The sequence below is a fragment of the Ictidomys tridecemlineatus genome, chromosome 2 (genome assembly GCF_052094955.1).
Source record: "Ictidomys tridecemlineatus isolate mIctTri1 chromosome 2, mIctTri1.hap1, whole genome shotgun sequence".
Classification (NCBI taxonomy): domain Eukaryota; kingdom Metazoa; phylum Chordata; class Mammalia; order Rodentia; family Sciuridae; genus Ictidomys; species Ictidomys tridecemlineatus.
The window spans coordinates 41511441-41539336 of NC_135478.1; the positions used below are offsets into that span (position 1 = coordinate 41511441).

General features: G+C 33.2%; 1 protein-coding gene across 1 annotated transcript in view; it reads left to right on the forward strand.

The window, feature by feature from the left end:
* Window positions 1-27896, forward strand: part of Tbc1d5 (TBC1 domain family member 5) — a 507456-nt gene that overhangs the window by 198593 nt on the left and 280967 nt on the right. The gene's annotated exons all lie outside the window — the stretch shown is intronic.

The window sequence follows — 27896 nt, forward strand, 5'->3', positions numbered from 1 at the left end:
GCCAAAAACTTTGATAACCTCTTGGCCCTATTAATTTGTCATTTATCTAAAGTTCACATTTTAATTTTAACTTGCATTCTATAGGTATTAAAAATAAGTTAGTTTGCTATCACTATACTTTTGCTGGAAGATGGATTTGCTTGTCACTCAAATATTGGTTTTGAAATCTTTTTCTCAAGAAACACTTGTATTGAGCCAGGCATGGTGGCACACACCTGTAATCCCAGCTGCTTGGGAGGCTGAAGCAGGATTTCGAGTTCAAAGCCAACCTCAGTAATGGCGAGATGCTGAGCAACTCAGTGAGACCCTGTCTCTAAATAAAATACAAAATAGGAATGGGGATGTGGCTCAATGGTTGAGTACTCCTGAGTTCTGTCCTCAGTACCAAAACTAAAACAAAACTTGTATTGTTTTGGAATTAATACTATGTAAAATTTCCTGAGAAAGTCTCATTTGAAGAATATAGGAAAACACAAAGGAAAAGAAAAATGTTCGTTTCAAGCTGTTGTATTTTCCTATTTTAGGAACCTCTTAAGTATTTTAAATAGATGAAATAAAGATAATAATAATAAAAATTACAAAATTTAATTACATGATCATTTAATTATGTGCCCAGTACCAAGAATATAATTTACTTGAGTCTTTAGACAACTATCTGATGTTTTTTTGCTGACATATATTGTATTTCTCTAAATCCTGCCAAAATTTAAATAACTTTAATTTTAGTCAGAAAAACCCAACTAGCTTTGATTGAGATATATTGTGACAATTTATCTAAAGTCAGAATTGAGGCAGTTCATGAACCAACTAATCTTTTATATTATGGGATCAAAATAATTCTTGTATTTCACTTACTGCCTTCTTTCTTCTCCCAAATGTAGAGAGATTTTAACAGCAGTTGATTTCATAGGATTTTTGTTTAGGGAAAATTTTAATAGAATGTGAGTGATTTGACCAATTTTAGAACACAATCATTAATCTGTATCTATAACTGAACTTATAAATAAATTTGTTTTATTGAACTGATTAATAGATTTTCAATCAGACATGCTTACATGATAGTTAAGAATTTGCAACAATACTTAGGTGAGTGAAAATCAGAGAGGCACACATGATTTTTCACACAGAAAGGGCTGTGGGCCACAGATCTGATATTCATTGATTTGTACAGAAATATTTATTGAGCACCTAGTATCTGGGGAGATAATTTTTTTTCTTTTTTTAATTTACTTTTTTTACATGAGCTCTCTTATTATTATTGCCTTACAATTCTTAATACAACTTTATGCAACAATTTGTCATATTTCTGTACACAAGATATGTTGACACCAAATTCACATCTTCATACATGTATTTTGTATAACGATGAGGGTCGTCTTCCACCATCCATGCTATTCCCCTTCTCCTTCCCTTTCCCTCAGACTCCTCTTCCCTATCTAGAGGTAATCCTCTTCCCCTGCTCTTCTTCCCTACCCCATTTAGAGTCACTCCCCTTATAGCAGAGAAGACATTTGGCATTTGTTTTTTGGGGATTCGCTAACTTCACTTAGCATAATCTGCTCTAATGCCATCCATTTTCCTGCAAATACCATGATCTTATTATTTTTTAGTGCTGAGTGATATTCCATTGTGTATAAATGCCACATTTTTTAATCCATTCATCCATTGAAGGACATCTAGGTTGGTTCCACAGTCTAGCTATTGTGAATTGTGCTGCTATAAACATTGATGTGGCTGTGTCTCTGTAGTATGCTGTTTTTGGGTCCTTTGGGTATAGTCCGAGAAGAGGAATAGCTGGGTCAAATGGTGGTTCCATTCCCAGCTTTCCAAGGAATCTTCATACTGCTTTCCAAATTGGCTGCAACAATTTGCAGTCCCACCACAATGTATGAGTGTACCTTTTTTCCGAATCCTCGCTAGCACTTGTTGTTGTTTGTTTTCATAATGGCTGCTACTCTTACTGGAGTGAGATGATATCTTAGAGTAGTTTTAATTTGCATTTCTCTGATTGCTAGAGATGATGAGCATTTTTTCCTATATTTGATTGATTGATTGTATATCCTCTTCTGAGAGGTGTCTGTTCAGGTCCTTGGCCCATTTGTTGATGGGGTTATTTTTTTAAAATTTTTTTTTTTTTGGTTTTAACTTTTTGAGTTCTTTGTATACCCTAGAGATTAGAGCTCTATCTGATGTGTGAGGGGTAAAAATTTGTTTCCAGGATGTAGGCTCCCTGTTTACCTCACTTAGTATTTCTCTTGCTGAGAAAAAACGTTTAGTTTGAATTCATCCCATTTGTTGATTCTTGATTTTAATTCTTGTGCTATAGGCATCTTATTAAGGAAATTGGGGCCTAGCCCCAAGTGATGAAGATTAGGGCCTACTTTTTCTTCTATTAGACAGAGTCTCTGGTTTAATTCCTAGATCCTTGATCCATTTTGAGTTAGCTTTTGTGCATGGTGAGAAATAGGGATTCAATTTCATTTTGTTGCATATGGATTTTCAGTTTTCCCAGCACCATTTGTTGAAGATGCTACTCTTTCCTGGGGAGAGAATATTGAACAAGTAGACTGCTTGCTTTCCATGGATTTCACATTTAAGCATGAGAGAGAGATAGTAAAACGGTGAAAGATTAAGTACAGAAATAAAAAATCAGTTATAAATACTAGACAAAGAATTAAAATAGAGTGATGTAATCATCAAGTGACTGGGTGAGTGATGCAGATTCTCAGGAAAGGCTTTTGAGAAGGCAATGCTTTGGCTAGATGTGAATGACAGACAAGGAGCAGCCAGGTGTGTTAAGATGCTGTTTGTGTGTATGGTGGGGGGGGGATATATTTTAGTATATATCCTTTGACTTGACATTAGGCATTTAATAAGAGTTGTATCTTCAGAATTTGTTTTTATATTGTGGTCCTACATATCAGTTGGTTTATATTCTCTCATTCTTAACAGCAGTTTAATGAAGTACTTTTTACTTAACTACTTTTTACTTAACTTGAGATAAAAGGATGCCCTGAAATTTTTCCATTTACCTAAAGCTCATTTTTTTCCATGTGGTCCATTTTGTACTATGCTACGGTATTACGGTAGTGACAGTGTATGCATTCTAGTGACACCTTTTCTTTGACCCATTGAGTATGCATATGTGTGCACCCACACATATGAACATACATACATAGGAGTTTTATTTGGGGTGAGGAGGCCATGTAATCATTATTTTCCCTCTGCTGATGTAATGGAGAATTTGTTCCTTTAGGGCATATGAGAACAATGTGTTTAATGCTCTTCAATTTAATTTGCTAGTATCACAATTAATACAATTAGGGTCACTTGAAATGAAACTATTAACAAATTGACTAATTTACTTTAACAATGTCAATGTGTTCTCACAATTACATTTGCTTTAATTAGTGTACAAGCTATTATTTAATAGCATATTTCACATAGGAAAATGTAATACTCCATGTTTCTTTCTTTATAAAAGAAAGAAACTTTTAATGGATTCTGATTTTGTGGAAGAGCTGCTAGTTATAAACTGATGGGGGAGAAAGTAGAAATTTAGAAAGCAAAGCTTTCAAAAATGTATAACATTTCTTGGTATTTACAAATACATATCATATTTATCATTGTGTAAGTAGTATTTGAAACTTTTAGTGGTAGTTAGAAAAAGGAGCATAGATCCTGAAAATTTTCAATTGTGTTCAGTTTTATCTTGTTTTGACTTAATACTGCAGTAATATTCCTACTTACTGCAGTAATTATTCCTAATATTTCTAATATTAGATAATTTCTAATTGCTTGTCTTGATGGAGGTGTATGTAATGGTTGTAGACTATTTAAGAAATGTAGGAAGCAAAAGTAAATTGATTATCAAATGAGTTTTTGTTTTATCTTTTAATATGAGTATTCCTGACCTAAGAAGTACCTCTGTTAGCCAGTGAAAACACTCCAGGACATAGTGAGAAAGTTTTTCCACTCCTGTGATCACTTTCACCCAGCCTACTTTTGCTGTGATCAGAAACCTAGGAGGAATACATGATTACAGTGCTACTTGTATATGTGTAAAGTAAGCAGAAGTAGATGAATTGTCAACCAAGCCATGCTTAATAAAATCTGCTTTTCTTTTTAAACACAGCAAGAATTATTATCATGTAATGAAGTTGGTGATTTTGTGTGGAAGGGAAATGAATGAAATCCAGATGAGATAAAATTTAAAAATTGTAGAAGGGCATGATGATGCATGCCTGTAATCCCAGCAGTTTGGGAGGCTGAGGCAAGAGGATGGCGAGTTTAAAGCCAGTCTCAGTAAAAAGCTAGGCACTAAGTAACTCAGTGAGACCCAGTCCCTAAATAAAATACAAAATAGGGCTGGGGATGTGGCTCAGTGGTCCAGTGTCCCTAAGTTCAATCCCTGGTACAAAACAAAACAAAACAAAACAAACAAACAAACAAACAAAAAGTGAATCTTTGTGCCTAATTTGATTGATTTAATAAGTTTCTGTTACTTTTATATTCTTTCCTTTTTAGGCATTGGTCATAGGTATTGGTCAATGACAAATAAAATTGCAAATAACAAAAAGCAGGCATAAGTAATTAGGCAATAAATATTTAAATGTTAACTGAAGAAGTTTAATCTACAGACTTTATAAATTAGTTGTATCTCTCATTTCAGGAAGACTCAGGAATAAATTTACTTTTTCAACACTTGTGAATGTTTATGCAACAGTTCCACACTGTATTTATTGTTTATTCCAGATTCTAAGCTCAGTTTACCTAGTTGCTCATTGATGAGTCAAGATATATTTATTACTGGAAGAACAATCTACTGAACAACTGCAGGAAATTAGGTAATTCTTTAAATAGCACTTTGATTTTAGCCTCAGTAAAGTACCACTTAGTTGCTACATGTACTACAATAAACATTCTCATTTGTTCTTTAATTGACTTTCATTGTACTTGGTTTCAAAATTTCTCTTTAATTTAAAAATGATATATCTAATGACTTCTAAACACCATTGTTAGACTAATAGAATAAATTGAATCTGATTCTATAAATACCCCATCTTTAAAACATAAAATATATACAATAGAGACATTGATTCATTTTATTAAGAATGCCACATGTAAGAAGTTAATTGGCTTTCTTCCAAAACTGGCTTACGTAGTCTTTATTCTTAATGCTTTGTCTTGTGAGTAAGAAATCACCTAAATGTTTTTTTTAAATAAAATAATATGTCCTTAAAGTGCTTAATGCATTTTAGGACTGAGGATTGATTCAGTTCATGTCGGTGTTAACAGCATTTCAGAAATATCTTCCCTAGCCTATAGAGCAGCCCATTTTTGCTGGATTAATTGAAGTTTAAAAGAAAGCTCATGAAGGCCTTAACATCTTGTTTTACACATTTGTTCAATCACTTTTCACTGTAACTAGACAAGATTTTCTCTTTGAAAAATCTAACATCCTCCTAGAATAGCTATCACAGCATCAAAGGAGAACAAAATTGGAGAACTGACCTTAACTGACTTCAGAATAGAGAGCCTAGAAATACATGCACACAGTCAATGTATTTTTTTTTGTAGTTGTAGATGGACAGTATGCCTTTATTTTATTTATTTTTATGTCTAGTCAGTTGATTTTGAAAAAGATCAAAGACAATGTATTGGAGAAAGGATAAGCTTCAGAACAATTGGACACTGGAACATTTGGGCATTCACATACACATATGCTTATGCAAAAATGAAATTTAAAATAGAAAAGTTATGTAAATAGATTATATATCTAAATGTAAACTGAAGAATGATAAACTCTCAAAAGATGACATGAGAGAAAATGTTAGGAGACCATGGATTTGATGATAACTTTTGAGATTAGGAAAAAAAAAATTCCCCAAAACATGGTGTGCATGAAAGAAAACAATGGTAAGCTGGACTTCACTGAAATTAAAACCTTTTTTTAACAAAGCTGTTATTAAGAGAATGAACAGACAAGTCATAGAGTGGGAGAAAACATTTTTAGAACATATCTGATGAAATAATAGTATGCAAATAATATAAAGGACTCCTAAAACTAAACCATAAGAAAACAATACAGTTTAAAAATTGGGTAAAGATATGGAAAGAAGCCTCATTAATGTTATATAGATATAGATTGCAGATAAAGATAAATATTTCTAGAAAATTGCAGATTAAAACAGTAAAGGGGCTGGGGTTGTGGCTCAGTGGTAGAGCGCTTGCCTAACATGTGTGAGGCCCTGGGTTCGATCCTCAGCACCACATACCATAAAGTTAAAAATCCATTGATAACAAAAAAATTTAAAAAACCCCCACTACACACCTATTAGAAATTCTAAGATTCAAAACATTGACAACACAAATGCAGGCAAGAATGTATTGCAACACCATTGTTGTGAGAATGCAATGTAACACCAATGTGTTGAGATTACCTCTTATTTTCTTAAACCAGTTTAGGCCGTTTGTATATTTCTAGGAATCTGTCTATTTAATCTACATGATCAAATTCCTTGGTTTTTGATTGCTCTTAACATTTTATATAATTCTTTTTATTTCTCTAAAGTCTGTAGTGAAGTCTTCATATTTATTTCTGATTTTAGTAATTTGATTTTTTTTCCTTATGTCTAGTTAAAGGTTTGTCAAATTCCTCATCTTTTTTTTCCCTTATATTATTCTGTTTTATCTCTGCTGTAATCTTTTCCTTGATCTTTTTTCTGTTTACTCTTTAGATTGGATAATCTTAATTGATTAATGTTCAAATTTGTTGATTCCTCTTATACTCAAATTTGTTGAACTCATCTAGAGAATTTTTATTTCAGCTATTATACTCCTGATTTTTTGGGGTCTCTTTCTGTATCTTTTATTGGTATTTTCTATTTGTTGAGACTGTTCTACTTGTGTTGTTCAGTTCTTTGCCCATGGTTTTCTCTAGTTTGAACATATTTATGACAGTTAATTTAATTGTCCTCCCCAACCCCCAATAAAACTAATGCCTGGGTTTCCTCAAGGCCATTTACTGTTCATTTTATTTTTTTCTATGCATTGACTATGCGTTATTTCTTTATGTACTCCTTATTTATTCTTTTGAAAACTGTGTATTTGGGGGATTATAATGTGGCTCCCCTGGAAATCAGATTCTACTCTCTCCTCTGGGTTTGTTATTAATTTTGGTTTGTGAGTAATTGTTGTTATAGCTACTTTTATAATCTGGGTTTGCAAAGTCTTTTTGTCATGTGTGAACATTGTAGTCTGTTCTATTTGCTTACTTACTGGTCAGCTAATGCTTTGATAGAATTTTCATAAATGCCTGAAGCAAAAAAAAAAAAAAAAAAAAAACTCTCTTCAGTAGCTCCTAGTTGAGGCAGGCACTCATTCACTGCTTAGACCAGCCTTTTACAACAGTTTTGACTTAACTTTCACTTCCTGTTTGCCTTGAGCCAGAGTTGTATGTTCATAGCTTTTTCAGGCCTTTTTTGGGCAGGAGTCCAGCCGAGGGTATGAGTGTGATGCTCACAATTCCTTGTTGACATGGAAGCTTTTAAAAGTCTTCATTTCCCAGCATTCTCCTTTCACAACCCCTTCCTTCCAAGGTGATTTCCTTTGTCTATTGCTTGTCTGATCCTTATTTCTAGTCCTAGTCTGCTGAGGTCAGTACTTTCTGGACTTGCAGTGCTTTCAGGAAACACCAGTAGGGAAGCTTTAGCTCTGAAAACACTCTGAGTTGGGCAAAACAAAGACATACACTGCATCACTGTCCTTTGATAATAAGATGTATATAGCTGTCTCGGGCACCATAAGTATGAGCTGCCCTCATCATGCTGCCTTACATCCAGGCGTTGGAGAATGCTGTGGGGGCAAATTAAAATGTCACAGTGTGTGGTCACCTCAGAACAGCACCTTCTGTCTTTACTAATCTTTCCTATGTAAGTGTAGACTAGATCTTTAGAGTTCTACAAAAGTTGATTCTGATAGTTTTGACCAATTTATTAGTCATTTTAGTGGACAGCAGAACCTTGGAATTCCCTGCTTTGTCATTTGGGTGATATTCCTACTGATAAACTGACTTAAAAAAAAAAAAGACTTTTAAAATTACACTTAAAAAACAAAAACTAAAACCTCGGGGGGCTAGTGTTGTGGCCCAGTGGTAGAGTGCCTGCCTAGCACTTTCGAGGTGCTAGGTTTGATCCTCAGCACTGCATAAAAATAAATAAATTTAAATAAAGGTATTGTGTCCATCTACAACCAAAAAATAAATAAATAAATAAAAATAACTCTTACCTTTTGAAATAATTGAATATAAAGAGCAGAAAACTGACAGTAATGTTTTCAGACATATGTATAGAGGTTTCCCAAGTCTCAGTACCTTAAAAACAAACAAAAATCAAACATACTTCTTCAGCACCAAAGCACTTAGTAAATCCCAAATATGTTTTGCCTTCATTATTAAAAGGTGATAAGGATAATATAACACTTTAATAAAATTGCTCAGTGTTGATGTTGTATTCTCTAATATAAATTTAATTTCTTAATGTTGATCACATTTCTGTTAAGTAATTTGGTATTATCCAAAGACACTTTGAAAATATAAGGGACTAAATATATTACTGTCTTTGATATTGTTAAGAAGATACAGATTTTGAGGTATATCTTGGGGGCAATGGCTCCTTTTTTTCTTCCTCGTTTCTCATGGAAGTATGGACACCTTATTCTTGGGCCCTGGAAGTTCACTGAAGAGAGGGCAGGTTTAGCCTAGCAGAGTTTTTATATCTGCTACAAATTACCTCAGAGCGATTTTGATGATGGTCATTCTTTAAACCCAGGGTTCAAAACCTGTCAGTTTTCAAGTTTCTGATTATTTTATTCCTGAAGTTTTGTTTTTACCCACATCGTAGAAACTGTTTTGTTATTTTTTAATAGAATCTTAATCATAAGGTATCTTATTATATTTATGATATCAGGAATATGACCTGTTTTATTGTGAGAAACAATACTGCACAGGATTTTGTGTTAAAGTAGTATTGCATGTCATTTTCTGTTCATATTTTTGAGGATAAACCATGAAATATTCACAATTTAGGAATGAATAGAAGACCCTTTGGTGGGATTCTTTGATTGCTTTATATCCAGTGAATGATGGTATAGATGAGATCTTAATGAAGCATTTTTTAAATCAGTTGTCTAGTGGTTTTCACAAGCTTTTGAAGATAAAATTATGATTTTTTCTTAACATATTTAGGCTCCTGTATTTAATATAGCTAATGTGATTTTATCTTAAAAATATTATTTTGTGGTAAAAACTAATCTATAGACTGCATTTTAGTCATCGAAGATTAAATCATTTATTGCCTTTGTCAGGCATGATATTTTAAGTTCTTTATAGACATTTCATTGATTGCATGTTAAAATTAGCATCATAAGTAACTTAGTAAGAAGGAAAAATAAATCTTGGTCTTGTTAATAAAATTCACACAACAATCCAATAAATATTTGACATGTTTCTGTACCATCTACTTTTTTTTTATCCTTGATACTAGGGTTGAACCCAAGGACACTTATCCACTGAGCCACATCCCAGGGGTGGAGGTGGGGCTCCCTCTTTTCTTTTTTTTCCTTTTAGTTTTTATTTTTCTTTTGAGTTAGGGTCTTGCTGAGTTGTTGTATTTGAACTTGTGATTCTCCTGCTTCATCTTCCCAAACCCTGGGATTACAGGCGTGTGTCACTCCACCCTGCTCTACTATCTACATTTAATGATTTGATAAATACTAACACTGCTAATACTTATACAGTTGTATAACTTTTATAATTTTTTGCATATGCATCAAGACCTATTTTCACATTAAATTTTAAAACTTAATAAAGTTTGCTTATAACATGACAAAATCAAGCAGAAAGGTTGGTTGCGATTCCATCATTTAAATGTAAAGTTTTGCTCCAGCCAGCAGTAACTGATTTGAGCCTTTTGATGTTATTGTCAAGGCAAATATAAGTAGGTTTCATTTAAACCTCCTATATAGTTTAATTTATAGAAGTGATTGGGATCGAAAATTTAGAGCCTACTAGGAATTTTTGGGAAAAGGACAGTGGAGGGGTTTGGGTTCTCTAAGAATTCTATAGAATTCATTTTTTAAAAGTATAATTACTATAAGGTCTATCTAATTTTAAAGATGCTGTTAAACCTTTCTGCAAAGACCAAGAGTTGCTATTCTATGAACATCTAGGCAAGAGACTAAGTTAGTTCAGATGCCAGGTTTGAGAGGAAGTGATGAAAATACCAAGCAACATTTACAGACTTTGTAATTTCTTGCCATTTAAACACGAATGCACATACACACACAGAGAGAGATTAGGTGTATATTTATGCACAATCTGGCCTTTTAACAAAGAAAAATAAGCCTATATTTAGGCTGCCACTGATACAAACAAAACAGCTGAGACTTTAATGAACACCATACTGAGGGCATGTAGGACATAAGGCGAATTAAGCAGGTTACACACTGCACATCTTCTGTTTAGTTATAGGAGATCTCCCCAATTCTGACAGTTAGTTGTTCTGACAAGGCAAGCAGATAGACAGAAACAGAAGGAGATCATTTGTATCAATTTGAGAAACAGAGCAAGTAATGAAACAAAATAGCCACACCAAATAGTCTTTTATTTTAAAATTCTTTTCTCCAGATAGATATAGGCTGTGAAACAAATGTTTCTTTTGTTTGCAAATAAAGACCATGTATTTTTTTTTTTTTAAAGGAAAGACTTTCTGGACACTCAAACGAATTTTAATCTTGATGACTTGCCAGCTTTTTAAAAACACTGTATATAGTTTTCTTTCATGAAAAATCTTTACAAAGTATAGCAGTTCAGCTTTGAAAACTTGAATACATTAATGATGACAAAAAGCTCCAGAATGAGCCAACATTTGTTTTTTAAAATAATATTTCTTGATAAATTGCATACACAAAATGTTGTAGGATTATTTTAATTTCTCAGTTGCTAATGAACATCTCTGTTTACTGTTATAGATAAAATGTCTTATTATTAATCACTTTATTTAAAAATGACTTTAAGAAGTTCTTTTAAAAAATATGCATTAAAGATACCTATCACAGTGAATATTTAAATGTTGCCTTTGTATGTAACAAACATCCAAATATATTACTTATGTTTAGTTTTTGGATAATTTTCTTCAAAAGCAAGCCTTTTTTGGCTCTCAGGCAATATGTTCTGAAGGTATGTAGTTAAGAATCATTTTCTTTCTTTTTTTCAATTTTTTTAGATGCTAATGAACCTTCATTTTATTCATTTATTTATATGTAGTGCTGAGAATCCAACGCAGTGCCTCACACATGCTAGTCAAGTGCTCTGCCATTGAGCTACAACCCCAGCCTAAGAAATCATTTTCTTTATATTCTAAGTTATAAATAAGATGAATTACTTGTCAAAAAAGGGAATATTGAAATATTTTAATGTCATAATATTTTGAAGGTCACAGTATATGTATTCTTGTAATTATGAAAAATGACAGTGTTAATTTTTCTGAACAAAATGTTTTCTTTGTGAAAAATTTTAATTTTTAAATATTTTCGTATACATGCCATGCCTTATTTCCATAAGGTTAGAGTCATAATTTGATTAGTCTCAAATTAGCTTTTCTTTTTTGATTTCTAGAAAAGAATAAATTTTTTTTTCTAGTCTGCTTATGAAATACTGTTTAGTGTGTCATTAAACTCTTGCAATTTTAATATTACTTTTCTGAATGAAGGCTGGGGTTGAGGCTCAGTGGTAGATCACTTGCTTAGCATGTACGTGGCACTGGGTTTGATCCCTGGCACCACATAAAAATAAAAACAAAGTCTGAAGATGTTTTCAAATGGTATGTACCAGCTCACTGACTAAAATGAGCAGTGTTGGCTGATTACATGTGTTATGTACCAAATGATGATATTTTGTGCTGTTTAAAAGTAGTATGTTAGTTAATTTTGTTTGCATAACAAACCTTCCCTAAATTCAGTAACATAAAATATTAAGCACCCATTATGACCCCTGGTAAAGTGGGTAACTTGGGCAATTGTCTTACTATTGGCTGGGTTTGCTTATGTGTCTGGAGAATGGTTGACTGTTGAGTGAAGAGGTAGTGACTGAGCCACATTTCTCATCCTTCCCCAGGCCAGCCACCATGAATTTACATAATAGTATCAGTACTCTATGTGAGCAAACATAAGTTGCAGGTCTTCAACTTTGTATTGTCACATTGTCATATTTGCTCTATTTTTTGGACACAGCGAATATCAAAGATAGCCAGAGTCAAGAGCTAGAAAAATTGTATTTCTGGGTACTGGTAGTAAACAATCCTATAATAATTGTATGTCAAAAAGTCTATTTGTGCTCCAAGTGCTGAAGCCTAGGAGGAAAGGTGCTTATTCTGCTTTCGGTGGTGCAGGGCCTGGTTTCAGCCGTGTGATGAAATTTGGAAAACGGTCCCTGTTCCTGCCTGGCATACATAAAGAGCTTTAGGTGCTGCTGAGTCAGGGAAAACACCAGGTGTCTGTGTGTGTAGGGAACAGGGGCCATATAGTCTCTGAGGATGTGGCCATATATTTCTCCCAGGAAGAGTGGGAACTCCTTAATGAGGCTCAGATACCTGTACCATGATGAGATGCTGCAGAACTTTGCACATTTATCCTCACTAGGTTGTTGGCATGGAGCTCTAGATAAGGAAGCTCCCTCTGAGCAAGGTGTATTTGTAGGAATATCCACTCAGAAGCCCTGTGAGATGTGCAGCTCACCTTTGGAAGATATTCTGTATCTGACTGAGTACAGTGGAACACATCCTGAGCATGAGTTTGGTAGAGCTTTTCCAGCACCAACAGCAGCTGCTGAGAGCAAATCATACCAGAAGTGAGCAGAGGCCTTTATTTCTGAAGAGCCTTGGAATTCACATAGCAGAGAAGACCTTCATAAACAAGGAGGATGGGAATGACTTTACTGCAGATTCATATCTTTTTCAGCAAAAATCCCTCACAATGTTTGGAAGCCACATGGGTACACTCAGGATAAGGAGGCCATTCAAAGGGGACAAAATGATTATGGTTGCAGATTATGTGAGAAAGACTTTTGCCACTAATATGTTTTTTTAGCACCAAAAAACAATACTGGGGAAAGGCCTTATTTTAGATCCAATCCTAACTTATTAAATATCAGTGAAATCACACTGGAGAAAAGCCTTACAAGTGTAGTAGATGTGGGAAAGCCTTCAGTCTCAAATATAATGTTGTTGAGCAACAGAAAATTTCCTGGAGTAAGGCCTTATGAATGCACTGAATGTGGGAAAGCCTTCATTAGAAAGTTCCACCTTATTGTGCACCAGAAAATCCGCAATGAAGGATTCTTTATGAAAAGATCTGACCTCATGGAACACCTGAGAATTTCCAGGCGAAGGCCTTTTGAATACAATCATTGTAGGAAGGCTTTTTAAACAGTTTCACCTTATTGGTCACCAGAAAATCCATACTGGAGAAAGGCCTTATGAGTACAGTGCAGTCAGTGTGGGAAATTCTTTGTTATATTCTACACTTAATAGACATCAGAAAGTTCACACTGGAGAAAAGCCTTATTGTTGTGAATGTGGGAATTTTTTTTTTTTTATGTTTTACTCCATACTTACTATTCATCAGAGAATACACAGTGGATAAAGGCCTTATGAGTGCAACAAATGTGGGAAATTCTTTATGAACAGCTCCCCACTTATTATTCATCAGAAAGTTCTCACCAGGGAAAAACTTTATGAATGCAGTGAATGTAGGAAATTCTTTAGGCACAACGAAAATCAAGTTAGACACCAGAGAAATCACATTGGAGAAAAGTCTTATGAGTGCACCAAATGTGGGAAAGGTTTTAGCCAAAATTCCCATCTCATTCAGCATCAAAAAGTTCACACTAGACAAAGAAATTATGACTGCAGTATATGTGGGAAATTCTTCATGGACGGTTCCACATTTGTTAGTCATCAGAGAATTCATCCCGGAGAAAAGCCTCATGAGTGCAGTGAATGTCGGAAAGTCTTTAGATACAACTTGAGCCTCATTAAACATAGGAGAATTCACTGGAGATAGCATTGAGTGCAGTGAATGTGGGAAGGTCCTAAACCAAAACTCCTACCTCATTCAGCACCAAAAAGTTCACAATCAGAAATATGCTCTGATTTATCATTGGGAACTATTTTTTTTAAAAAATTCTAAAATGCCAATAACAAAATTTATCATCATTACAGTGTTATTGTGTACAATTTAGTAAATGTTCACATTGTGCTATGAATGTCTAGAAGTCTTTTCATCTTACAAGATGAAAACTACACCCTTTTAACAACTCATTTTCTAGTACACCCAGCCCCTGACAACTACTCTGAACTTAATTAGTATTCTCTATAAGGAAAATTGTTTTGATCTTATTATTTTGTACTTCACTTATGTTTTCAAAATGATTAGAATTCCCTTTTTAAAGCTGAATAAAATCCCATTATAGATATATAACACGATTTTATGTATATAACATCTATACATTAAAAAAGTCTACTTGTAGTAGCATTAAAAAGAATTGAATGCTTAGAAACATTTAACAAAAAAAGACATTGAAAAGTACAGAAATTACTGTCAAACATTAAGACAGATTATAAATGAGTCATTTCATGTTCATGGATTAGAATTCTCTGTTACTTCAATGACATTATCCTTTGTTGAAAGAAGATAGAAAACCACATGATATGTGTTCAGAATAGGATTAATTTGGCCATTAATACCATTAATTTGTTAGATACTAAACTAAAGTATAAATAAACATGACAAATACTTTATAAGATTGGTTAAAAAGATGGCATGACTGGAGAACACAAGAGAGACAACTGAAAAAGACAATTGACTTCAAAATTTATGGAAAAAACTAAAATTGCAAATACAAGGTGACTGGTGAAAAATATAGTTTTCCTGTATTTCCCAAATTACCAGCTTAAAAATATTTACAAAAGGACTTAAGTTATGGTCTTTAGATAAGGTCTTTTATCAAGTTTAGTGTAATTTCCAGCAAGTTTCCAGAAAGATCCTTTGAACTTGGAAAATAGTAAAATTCATTTAGAAATTATAAACTGGCTAAGAAGATGATAGTATTGTGAACATTTTCATTAATACAGATTTGAAAACTTAAGGTAAAATGGATACGTTTCTATAAGGAAAAGAATTGTTAATATTCAAGAAATATTCAAGAAATCCCTTACATTTAAAGTAAAGTATTAAGTATTCAAAGACTGGAGTATGTGTACTGGTTTCTAGGTCATATTTTACTAATCAAAAACTACGATACATGAAACATTATGTAGGCATATACATATGTTTATAAAGATGTGTACATATACATATAACATACAATATATGTAAATAGTTTCTTTATGAGAAAAATTTGTCATTTGACAAAGTGAGTTTTGTAAAGGACAAACAACTATATATAAAGTTAGAGCTGAGATAAGACCACAGACTTATTTCTTCTTTTATATTAACAAAGAAAAACAATAGTAAGAAAATTTCACAGAATTCAAAAATAGGGAATTTATATTACAGGGCTAATATAACCCTCATAGTTGTATCAAAGAACTTATGAGAAAGATAATTCTTGCCCATAAATATAGGTGCAAGTAAAATTTTAGTAAACTGAATTCAGCATAAAAAGTTGATAATTTATCAAGAATTTGTTTATTCTGGGAATACATGATTAGAAGAATGTTACTGTAATTCACCTTATTAACAAATAAAAGGAAGATCATTTCGGTAGATGTAGGGGAAACATCTAAAAAATTTATATAACTTTGTGATAAAATTACTGGCAACAAATGTGAAGATACCTGCGATTGTCCTTAATGTAAAAAAAAGGGCATCTAGAAAAGAACTACAATAAAATCATCCTCAGTGGTTAAATCTTAAAATTGTTCTCTTTAGAATTAGATACAAGAAAAGAACATGTAGGTGGTTATTAGAATGAATATTTAGTTTACGTATATTTGCTATTACAAAGTCAATATGCAAGAAAAGTTGTACTTGCAAGAACATCAAAAATCAGAATTCAGCAAGACCTCAATATGTGCATAGAGCACACTGAGATCAAGAATGGAGTCTTTAGGTTTTACCCCCAATTAATATATAGATTCAGAGTGCTTTTCAGTCAAAATACTTGAAGGTTGTTTTTTTTTTTTAATTTACTTAACAGGTTGATTAAAGTTTTTACATAAAAAAAAGTTTATTAGTCTCTCCAGTGCTTTTTGATTTAAAATCTATTTTATATCAGTATGGCTATGATTAGAAAAAGATGAGGAAGGTCATTCTATAATTATAAAGACATTGGTACTGTATGAGGACATATTTCTAAATATCAGTGCACCCAATATCACACCACTGAAATATATAAATATTAATTACATAAAGGGAGGGAATGAAATAGAGAAATGGTGGGGGACTTTAACACCACACTTTCAGCAATGGACAAATCATCCAAACAAAATCAGCAAAGAAATGGCAGAGTTAGTTAAATTGTACTCTAGAACCAATGGACCTCACCAACATCTACAGAATATTCCATCTAGAAAATACATTCTTCTGAATAGTATGTGGAACATTTTCCAGAATAGATCATATATGGTATAAGTCTCATTTTAAAAAAAAATGGAAATCGCATCAAGTATCTTTTCAAACTACAGTGCATTAAAATTAGAAAATAATACCAAGAAAACTCGGGAAATTATATGGATACATCAAAATTAAACAGCTTAATCATGAGCAACCAATGGATCAAGAAGGAAATTTAAAAATTCTTTGAAACATGAAAATAAACTATACTAAAACCTATGAAATACAGCAAAAACAGTACGAGGAAGAAGTTTATGCCAAAAAAATGCCTACCAAAAAGCCAAGGGTCTATGGGTATATCTCAGTGGAATAGTGTGTGCTTAGCAATCCTGAGACCCTGAGTTTTGTGCCCAGCACTTTCCAGACGAAGCCAGACAGCTGTCAACAACCTTGTTGCTATATTTCAAGGACAAGAAAAACAAGAACAAGCCAAACTTCAAATTAGTAGAAGGAAAGAACCAGTAAATACCAAAGCAGAAATAAATGAAATAGTTAAAAAAAATACGAAAAGATCAATAAAAAATTTCTTTGAAAATATAAATGAAATTGTCAATCCCTTAGCTCATCTAAGAAAAGGAAGACTAGTAATCAGATTTAAAGGGAAATGTTACAACTGAAACCACAGAAAGACGAAAGGATCCTTGGAGGTTTTCATGAACTATATGCCAGTATATTGAAGAAATTGTTAAGTTCCTGGACACACACATCATAACAAGAGTGAATCATGAAGAAACAAAAAACTGAATAGATAAGTAATAATGAGATAAATCAATAACAACAAAAGTCTTCCCTCAAAGAAAATCTTGGGACCATATGGCTTCATAGCTGAGCTCTACCAGACATTTAAAGAAGAGCTAATACAAACTCTTTGAATTATTCGAAAAAAATACGAGAGGAGTCACTTGCCATTATGTACATCTATAATCCCAGAGATTTGTGAGGCTGAAGCTGGAGGATTGCAAGTTCAAGGCTAGCCTTAGCAACTTAGCAAGAGTATGTTTGAAAATGAAATTAATAAATAAAAAGGTCTGGGAATGTAGCTCAGTATTAAAGCCCTTCCCAAACTTTATATGAAGCTAGCATTATTACCCTGATACCAAAACCAGACAAGGAGGTAACAAAAAGAAAACTCTAATTCAGTATCCTTGATGAACATAGATGCAAAACTCCTTTACTATTCAAATCGTAGCAAACTGAATCTAGCAATATTTTAGGTGGATTATTCACCAGGGTCAAGTGGGATTCATCTGAGATATACGGATAATTCAATATGAAAATTAACAGAAAGAAGTACAAAAGAACATGATCATCCCAGTAGATTAGATTTTTGTGGATAGGGAGCAATTATGAGAAGAATGATCTAAAAATATTCCTTAAGGAGATGATAATGAAAACATTGAGAAACACTCCTCTACTAGATATTAAAGTCAGGTAGTAAATGGCCTCTAATTTTATTCTTCCTTTTCAAAAAAAATTTTGGCTACTCCAGTACCTTTGCCATTTCATATAAATATTAGAATTATTTTCTCTATATCCTCAAAAATCCTGTTGGAATTTTAATAGGAAATGTGTTTCAATTTTTTTTTTTTTTTAAGCAGAGCATTCTGGCTGTTTTGTAGATACTTTGTAGGTGGCAGTAGAAATGGGGAGAGCAGTTAGGAGGGAATACTGTCCTTAGGGGATAGGTAATGGGTTTAGATTAGGAGTAGTGGTACTGAAAATGAAGAGAATTAAATAACTATGGAATATATTTTTATAGTGAGCCAAGAATACTGTTTATTTATAAACTATTTGCAGGATGGCAAGAAAACAGATGTAATCGGAAAGAGTCCTGGACATCAGTATTGAGCAACTAACAAGAGAAGTGAAATTGTTTACTAGAATGTTTGATATAAATGTATAATTCTATAAAGTAAATAAATATAAAATTAAAATTGGAGCAGGGAAAAGAGATCTAGTTTGTTTTGTGGTAATATCTTGGATGTCTGATAGACATTTTTGAGGAGGTGTTGACTGAACAGATACATATGTGAGTTTCGAATTCTGGGAATATGTAAAGCCTTGAGATATGGTTATGGTTGGCACTGGATTTAGGAACATTATGTAAATAGAGCAGGTAAGGCAGAACTGAACCCCAAGATGCAATATTTAGAGATTAGTTCATAAGGGTTTGTCCTTAGTATGAGAATTGAGAATTCAGTCAAATTTGGGAAAAAAAGGTTTAATTGTGGATAGTTGCTTGAATGTAGAATCCTTAATCTTTTGACCCTCTGTCAAAATATGTCTTCTGAAGATTGGAGTAGTTCTTTATATTTCCATACTTAACTATTTGTTACTATTTGTTTCTTTTAGCTTTCAGGTTTTTTTTCTTATGGACAGAAAATTGATTCCAGTTTTCAGATGTCAGTATATCTTAATCCATACTTACTTCAGATACCTGTATAAGAAATTTACATATTGTTCATTTTTAAAAAAATTTAATAGGAAACAGTATATATTTCCCCCTTTTGTCCACAGAAAAACAAAAGATATGATGACATTTCTCTGAGAAAAATATAAACTAACATTATGATGAAGGCTTTTTGTTACAATATTATAACTCAAATCTGTCTTGATGAACAAGTATTAACTATTTTGTATTATCAAGTGGTAAATCAAAAATAGCAAATTTTACAAAATGTGGGTATATGTGCATTTCATAGATTAAAAGGTCTTTTCTATTTTTCTCTACCACGTCAGTTTACCCATTGTTAAGTTACTTTAGCAGAAATCTTTACTTTTGTAAGTTACATTTCTGGCATAAAAATGAAGTTTAAAAAGTCATTATCTTACTAATTAGAGTAAATAAATAAGTAAAAATTTTTAAAAATTATCAGCTTCTCCCTTGTGGAACATTAGTACAATGTTTGTTCCAACATTATTATGATTTTTTATTTATGTACTTTTTAGTTATACATGACAGTAGAGTATAATTTGACATATGTATACAAAGATGGAATACGTCTTACTCTAATTAGGATCCTAATCTTGTGGTTGTACATGATGTAGAGATTCACTGTGGTATATTCATATATGTATTTAGGAAAGTTATATCAGAATCATTCCACTGTTTTTCCTCAAGCATTACTCTACATGGGTAAAAAGTGGACCTTTACTTATTCATTTAGTTTTTAGGAGAATGAAATAAAATTTAAGAGGGAATTTGGCTAGAACATTTATTTTGTGTTAAAATAAGAAATAGAAAAACCTCGATGTCTGTCCATTAGCAGGCATTTCTATCTTATACATAAGCAAATTCTCATCAAATTTGGTTTGTTGACTTATGGCCAGAACATAAGTTTAGCTTAAGAGAAAAGAAAATGAAGTATGTGGATCTGCAGAGTCACTTCCAAATTTTACTTTTGGTAGAAATATAAGAAAGGTTCAAACCTTCCATGCTACCTTTGGCAATTATTGTACCTAAGCTTCATTGTCTTTATTTTTGCATTTTAGAAATACAGTCCAAATAAATACATAAAGAATTCTGCAGCATTCAGGGACTTTAGTTCTACAAGTTTGTTTGTGTATGAATTCATGTTGCCTTAGTGTGCTTAATTATTTTAATACTCAATCGAAAGCAAACATTTTTTGATGGTATATTAAGGACATGAAGTTGCTCAAATAACTGTTTTTTTCCATTTTATTTCTTATTATTCAAATACACTTTCAAGATAGTGACCCTTAATGTTAACCAATGTGATGGTCTTCTTTTATTCTGTATTTTAATTGAAATAGTTTTTTTGTTCTTATTTTTCCACATTCTAGTTTTTTATCAAAAACATATGCAGTCTGAATTTTTTTTCGCTTTATTGTAGGGATTAAATAGCCCAGCTTTGATGACTAAGTCGATGGATTATGATGCTCTGGTGATTCAGCCCACATATATTATGATATTAATATTTAGAATTTAATTTAGCTATCAGGCATCCAGTACTAGTTCTCTTAAGGTTCTTGTTTTTCTAGAGATTATTTGTCCTCATATTTGAGTACCTTTCTCTATTTAACAAGCTCCTTTTAAGTTCTGGGAATACAGACAATAATCTCTACTCCAAAGAAGCTTACAATTTTGGGGAAGACTGATAATAAGCAAGATTAAAATGATAAGGAAAATATGTTCTATGATGATAAGTACTGTGGAGAAAAATAAAGCATAGGGGAAGGGTAGGAAATGAACAAGCAGTCATGAACAATTTTAGTTAGATTTTTACTATACAAATCTTTCCACCTGTTGTTTCATAAACTTCAATGTATTTTAAAAACATACAAGATTGGTATTGAATTTTAATTTCCAATTACATAATATGAGTATGGAAAACGGTGTCCTGCAACTGACATCATCATTTATTGGTGTGTTCTGATGGTCTGACTTACTTTAGTATATACTTTAAAGGGTGAATTTCTTGCTCCATGTGAAATTATTAATGTTCCAACCTCCTTCAGCAGCAAGTATGTACTTTGATTGCTTTTAATCTCTGTACTAGAAAGGAGGAAATCAATTTAATTTTATTAGTGCATATAGATTCTAGTGCTCTAAAATACAATTAAAATCCCATGTATTGTGGATATATGTACTGAATATCAATTTACTTATTCTTCGTTTTAAAAAATGCTTTTAATATAGTAGTATTACTTGTCAACTTTCCTAGATCTTGCTAGAAAACAGGGAAAGCTAGATAGTTTCTTTCACAGTGTTTTGTACGTATAATTGTTTCTTTAAAATCTGTTTCTTTCACTTACTGCTTAGTCAAACTTTTAAAAAATTATTTTATCCTTAGAACAAAAGAAAATTGATAAGAATATCATTTTCTTATGCTCTTAGATTTTAATCCCACTATTAAAATACTTTCAAGTACATTTTAAGGGTATGATTCATTTTTACAATACAGGTCCACCAAAGAGAGAGTGACTACTGTGCTCCATTTATCTATATGCCCAGTATAACCTGTCTCTTAATACTTAATTTTCTGGGTTGTGATTCCATCCAGCTGTCATGTGAATGGCACCATCACAGTAGAAAGCAGCAGCTCTAGGCATTGTGCATTCTCCTTTTGGCATGATGGTGCCTGTTGAATCCAGCATGGTAATCCCTTACAAAGGGACCCACATTTTACTAGCATGATCACACCCCAAATATGCCATGTAGAGGAAACCATAGACCATTTCCCTTAGAGAAGTTTGTGTTGCAAAAATCAATTTTTAAAACATTTACATTTTCCACAGTAGTGCAGAAGATGTTGTTTCAAGGCCTTTGTGATACTATTGCATGTGGTTTGTAATAATTTATCTAAGTCATTCTGTTATTGTAAAGCTTATTATAATACCGATTTAGATTTATATTTAGAAACATAGGTACATTTCAGCATATTCAATTTCTGTTTCTCATTAGCAAAAATCTTAGCCTATGCTATTTTAATACCAATGTTAAATTTTATTCTGCTATACTTTACATATAATATTTTTACTTTTTTAAAAATTGGAAATAATGTGAAATAGTGATTTTTATGACTCATAAATGTTTTGTAAGGGAGAATATGATTGCACAAATAGTTGTCATTACCCAATTTTCTTATATTAGGAAGGCTTTCTGCCTCTAATAACATTTTGAGTCAGTTGAGGAAAAATAGCTTCAGTAGTCATGCTTTTGTAAGAAAACCCAAGAAAGTCACTAACTCTTTAATGAGAAGAAAAAACAAAATGACAGAAAAGGAACATATAGGAGTGAATGAATGAACATGAATTTTAGTGAGAACTGAAAGAAGGTCTGCAAAGTTAGAATAAAGTGAAAGATTCTGAAGCTAAGGCTCACTCTACTGCATGAGGGACACAGCTCATTTTATAGCTATATTTCAGATTGCATGGATCAACAAATGAGATGATTAACTAAATTCTTTATTTAAAACATTTATTCTTTTGTTTAGTGTACTTCGTTCCCATGGACAATAAGTTATGTATCCTAATAAAAATTACAGTGCAAGTTGCATTTGGAAGATCAGGTCATCGTAACTCATTGACATTAGGCCACATAACTGAATAATGTCTTCCTTCAGTGAAATACATCAAATGAGATCAACAATTATGACTCATAAACATGCCTTGCAGGCATAAAACAGCAGGGAATTAGCATGTGAGGCTGATAAATATGCATGTAAATAAGCTCCCAAAGGAATAACATGGGTTTGATTGATAGGTTTAGAATTGGAACATATGTAAACCCCTTTATTCCTCATTCTGGTGTAGCTAAGTAAGGATGCGTTTTACTTGTTAAAAAGTTTCAATAACTTTGTAAATCTTAATGCCACATCTGTTTTTTTTTTTTTTTTCCTTGTGCATGTCACTTGTAAGATTAATTGAATTGTCTACAGGCTGGATGGCCTGCACATAAAGGAAATAGGAACATGGGAATGAGTGGCTGTGCATGTGGGGCTAGAAATGGGGTAAGGATCTTTGGGAAATTTGTTTTTACATTGTAAAATGATGTACGGTTATATGAAATTTCTTTTGGAATGAAGATGTGACATAGCAGATGACTGATTCTCTAATTGTGTCCTCTGTCTATATTTTACTATTAATAATGCAATTTCTATTTCCTAAATTCTTATTGCAGCTATGATAGGCCATAATTAAAATGTATCATTTAAATAATATTTTTGTTTATTCTGGCTCTTCAAAGTCAGTATTCATAAACTTTTATGAAAATGTATTAGGAAATGCATGTTCAAATGATATTCAGGTATCAGGGAGATTCTGGTTCTGTGTTCATGCCTCTCAGCTACCAAAAGATTTGTGTAACTAATAATTCATTCCATTAGGTTCAAGTAATTTCAGGTAGATGGAAGAATATATGTGACTTTTGATTTCATGGTGCAAAGTCTTGAGTATGCTGTGGAAAGTCTAGAGACTCACTATTGGCATGGTGGGACCATTAGTGCTTGCTTCTGTAAGGGAAGCATTTTCCTGTCTCTTTAGTAATAAACTAGTGAATAAGAAGCAGCATTAACTTGATCCAATATGTTGCTTATCTGCAGTTTCACTTTTGGGCGTTTTAGTTATCCATGGTTAACTATGGTGTGAAAATAATAAGTGAAAAATTTCATGATAAACAATTTATAAATTTTAAATTGTGTGGATCTGAGCAGTGTGATGAAGCCTCAAGCTCCCTGGGACTTGGATCATCTCTATCAAGCATGTCCATGCTATATATGTTGCTGCCTGTTATTGACTTCATTGTTATCTTGGTTATCTGATTGTCAAAGATAACAGTGTTTGCAGTGTTTGTATTAGGGTAACTCTTATTTTGCTTAATAGTTGCCCAAAGCATAAAAGTAACGACACTCACACTTTGAATATGCCAAGGAGGAACTGCTACAAGTGAAAAGGTGAATGTTCTTGACTTAAAAAAATAAAATGTATGCTGAAATTGCCAAAATCTATGGTAAGGTTGAGTCTCCTGTCTGTGAAAATGTGAAGAAAGAAAAAGAAATCACAATTGTTGCTGTTCTTCCTCTACCTGTGAAAGTGATTACCATAGTGTGTTACAAGTGCTTAGTTAAGATGGAAAAGACATTACAATTGTGGGTGGACAGTATGAATGGGAAAAGTATTGATAGATGGCAGTGTTTTGTGTCAGAAAGCATAGAGTTCCTATAAAGATTCCAGTAATCAATCCCCTGACACAAGTAACATCAATCCATTTTTGCAAGTAAGAGATGGTCACACAGACTTAAGAATGGTTTTAGACTGAAAAACATAAGATCTGCTGGACAAGCTGTGTCCTAGCAGACCCAAAAGGGTCTACAAAGAAACTACTAGATCTAATAACTGAATTCAGCAAAGTGGCAGGATATAAAATCAACACGCATAAATCAAAGGCATTCCTGTATATCATCAACAAATCTTCTGAAATGGAAATGAGGACAGCCACCCCATTCACAATATCTTCAAAAAAAATAAAATACTTGGGAATCAACCTAACAAAAGAGGTGAAAGACTTATACAATGAAAACTACAGAACCCTAAAGAGAGAAATAGAAGAAGATCTTAGATGATGGAAAAATATACCCTGTTCATGGATAGGCAGAACTAACAACATCAAAATGGCGATATTACCCAAAGTTCTCTATAGGTTTAATGCAATGCCAATCATAATCCCAACGGCATTTCTTGTAGAAATAGATAAAGCAGGGGCTGGGGATGTGGCTCAAGCGGTAGCGCGCTCGCCTAGCATGCGTGCGGCCCGGGTTCGATCCTCAGCACCACATACCAACAAAGATGTTGTGTCCGCCGAGAACTAAGAAAAAATAAATAAATGTTAAAATTCTCTCTCTCTCTCTCTGTCCCCCCCCACCTCTCACTCTCTCTTCAAAAAAAAAAAAAAGAAATAGATAAAGCAATTATGAAATTCATATGGAAAAATAAAAGACCCAGAATAGCAAAAACAATTCTAAGCAGGAAGTGTGAATCGGGCGGTATTGCGATACCAGACTTCAAACTATACTACAGAGCAATAGTAACAAAAACAGCATGGTACTGGTACCAAAACAGGTGGGTGGACCAATGGTACAGAATAGAGGACACAGAGACCAATCCACAAAAATACAACTGTCTTATATTTGATAAAGGGGCTAAAAGCATGCAATGGAGGAAGGATAGCATCTTCAACAAATGGTGCTGGGAAAACTGGAAATCCATATGCAACAAAATGAAACTGAATCCCTTTCTCTCGCCATGCACAAAAGATAACTCAAAATGGATCAAGGAGCTTGATATCAAATCAGAGACTCTGCGTCTGATAGAAGACAAAGTTGGCTCCAATCTACATATTGTGGGGTCGGGCTCCAAATTCCTTAATAGGACACCCATAGCACAAGAGTTAATAACAAGAATCAACAAATTGGACTTACTCAAACTAAAAAGTTTTTTCTCAGCAAAAGAAACAATAAGAAAGGTAAATAGGGAACCTACATCCTGGGAACAAATTTTTACTCCTTACACTTCAGATAGAGCCCTAATATCCAGAGTATACAAAGAACTCAAAAAAATAAACAATAAGAAAACAAATAACCCAATCAACAAATGGGCCAAGGACCTGAACAGACACTTCTCAGAGGAGGACATACAATCAATCAACAAGTACATGAAAAAATGCTCACCATCTCTAGCAGTCAGAGAAATGCAAATCAAAACCACCCTAAGATACCATCTCACTCCAGTAAGATTGGCAGCTATTATGAAGTCAAACAACAACAAGTGCTGGCGAGGATGTGGGGAAAAGGGTACACTTGTACATTGCTGCTGGGACTGCAAATTGGTTCATCCAATTTGGAAAGCAGTATGGAGATTTCATGGAAATCTGGGAATGGAACCACCATTTGATCCAGCTATTCCCCTTCTTGGATTATTCCCTAAAGACCTTAAAAGAGCGTACTATAGGGATACCGCTGCATCGATGTTCATAGCAGCACAATTCACAATAGCTAGACTGTGGAACCAACCTAGATGCCCTTCAACAGATGAATGGATTTAAAAAAATGTGGCATTTATACACAATGGAGTATTACTCTGCATTAAAAAATGACAAAATCATGGAATTTGCAGCAGATTATGGTAAGTGAAGCTAGCCAATCCCTAAAAAACAAATGCCAAATGTCTTCTTTGATATACGGAGGACAATTAAGAACAGAGCATGGAGGAAGAGCATGAAAAGAAGATTAACATTAAACAGGGAGGAGAGGTGGGAGGGAAAGGTAGAGAGAAGGGAAATTGTATGGAAATGGAAGGAGACCCTCATTGTTATACAAAATTACATATAAGAGAAAGTGTGGGGAAAGGGAAAAAAAGCAAAGGGGAGAAATGAATTACAGTAGATGGGGTAGAGAGAGAAGATGGGAGGGGAAGGGAGGGAAAGGGGGATAGTACAGGATAGCAACGACAACAGAATACAACAGACACTAGTATGGCAATATGTAAAACAGTGGATGTGTAACCAATGAGATTTTGCAATCTTTATAAGGGGTAAAAATGGGAGTTCATAACCCACTTGAATCAAATGTACGAAATATGATATGTCAAGAGCTTTGTAATATTTTGAACAACTAATAATAAAAATTCAAAAAAAGTTACTGCCACATTTCTGTCAGAATTGAAATTGATTTAGGAGCAAGGATATTACCCACAGCAAGCATTCATTGTGATGAAATTAGGCTCTTTTGGAAGAAGATTTCCAATATAACCTACGTTCATAAATCTTGAAACATCAAGGATCCTTAATCATTGCTATCATCTGCTTCTGATATCTAGCATTGGACATTGTCAGACTTGACCAGGATTATTTGAAGCATATGATCCTTCTTGTGTTGTATCAAGTAGCATAAGATCAGTAGTAGCCTAAGTCTTGTGTCTCAGTGTTTTATCTTTTATGTATTTTCATGATGTAGGCATTCTGTTATCTCCCATCTTCAAACAAATACTGAGGATAGCCTAATAAGATATTTTGAGAGGGTGAGAGACCACATATCCACTTAATACTCACAGTGTATTATCCACCCCCAACTCTCATTTTCTGTCTTGGAGATCAAACCCAGGCTTCACTTTAGGCAAATGCTCTACAACTGAGCTATATCCCTAGCCCTGTAGCAAATATATTGTTTTAATTGCTGTGTTATTACATATATATATGTAATAAAATTTATATATTATATATAATTTTTTAAGAGAGAATTTTTTAGTATTTATTTTTCAGTTTTTGGTAGACACAACATCTTTATTTTTATGTAGTGCTGAGGATCAAACCCAGCACCCCATGCATGCCAGGCAAGCACATTACCGCTTGAGCCACATCCCCAGCCCTGTTTTATTACTTTAATCTCTTACTATGTCTAATTTATAAATTAAACTTTATCATAGGCATTTATATATCAGGAAAAAACATATATAAGGTTTCATATTATCCTTGGTTTCAGGCATCTATTGGGTATAATGGAACATATCTTCTATAGATAAAAAGGGGAGACTGCTATATGATGAAAGAACCTGGTATTTTAAAAGAATCATATTTTTGTTTTGTTGAGATAGATCTGGATTCTCTATAGAAACCTGTATCCATCATGGTGCAGGTCAGAATTATTGATCTCTGAATGTTAGGTTTTCTGAGGTCTGTAGCTATATGCCAGGTTCGTGGGATATAT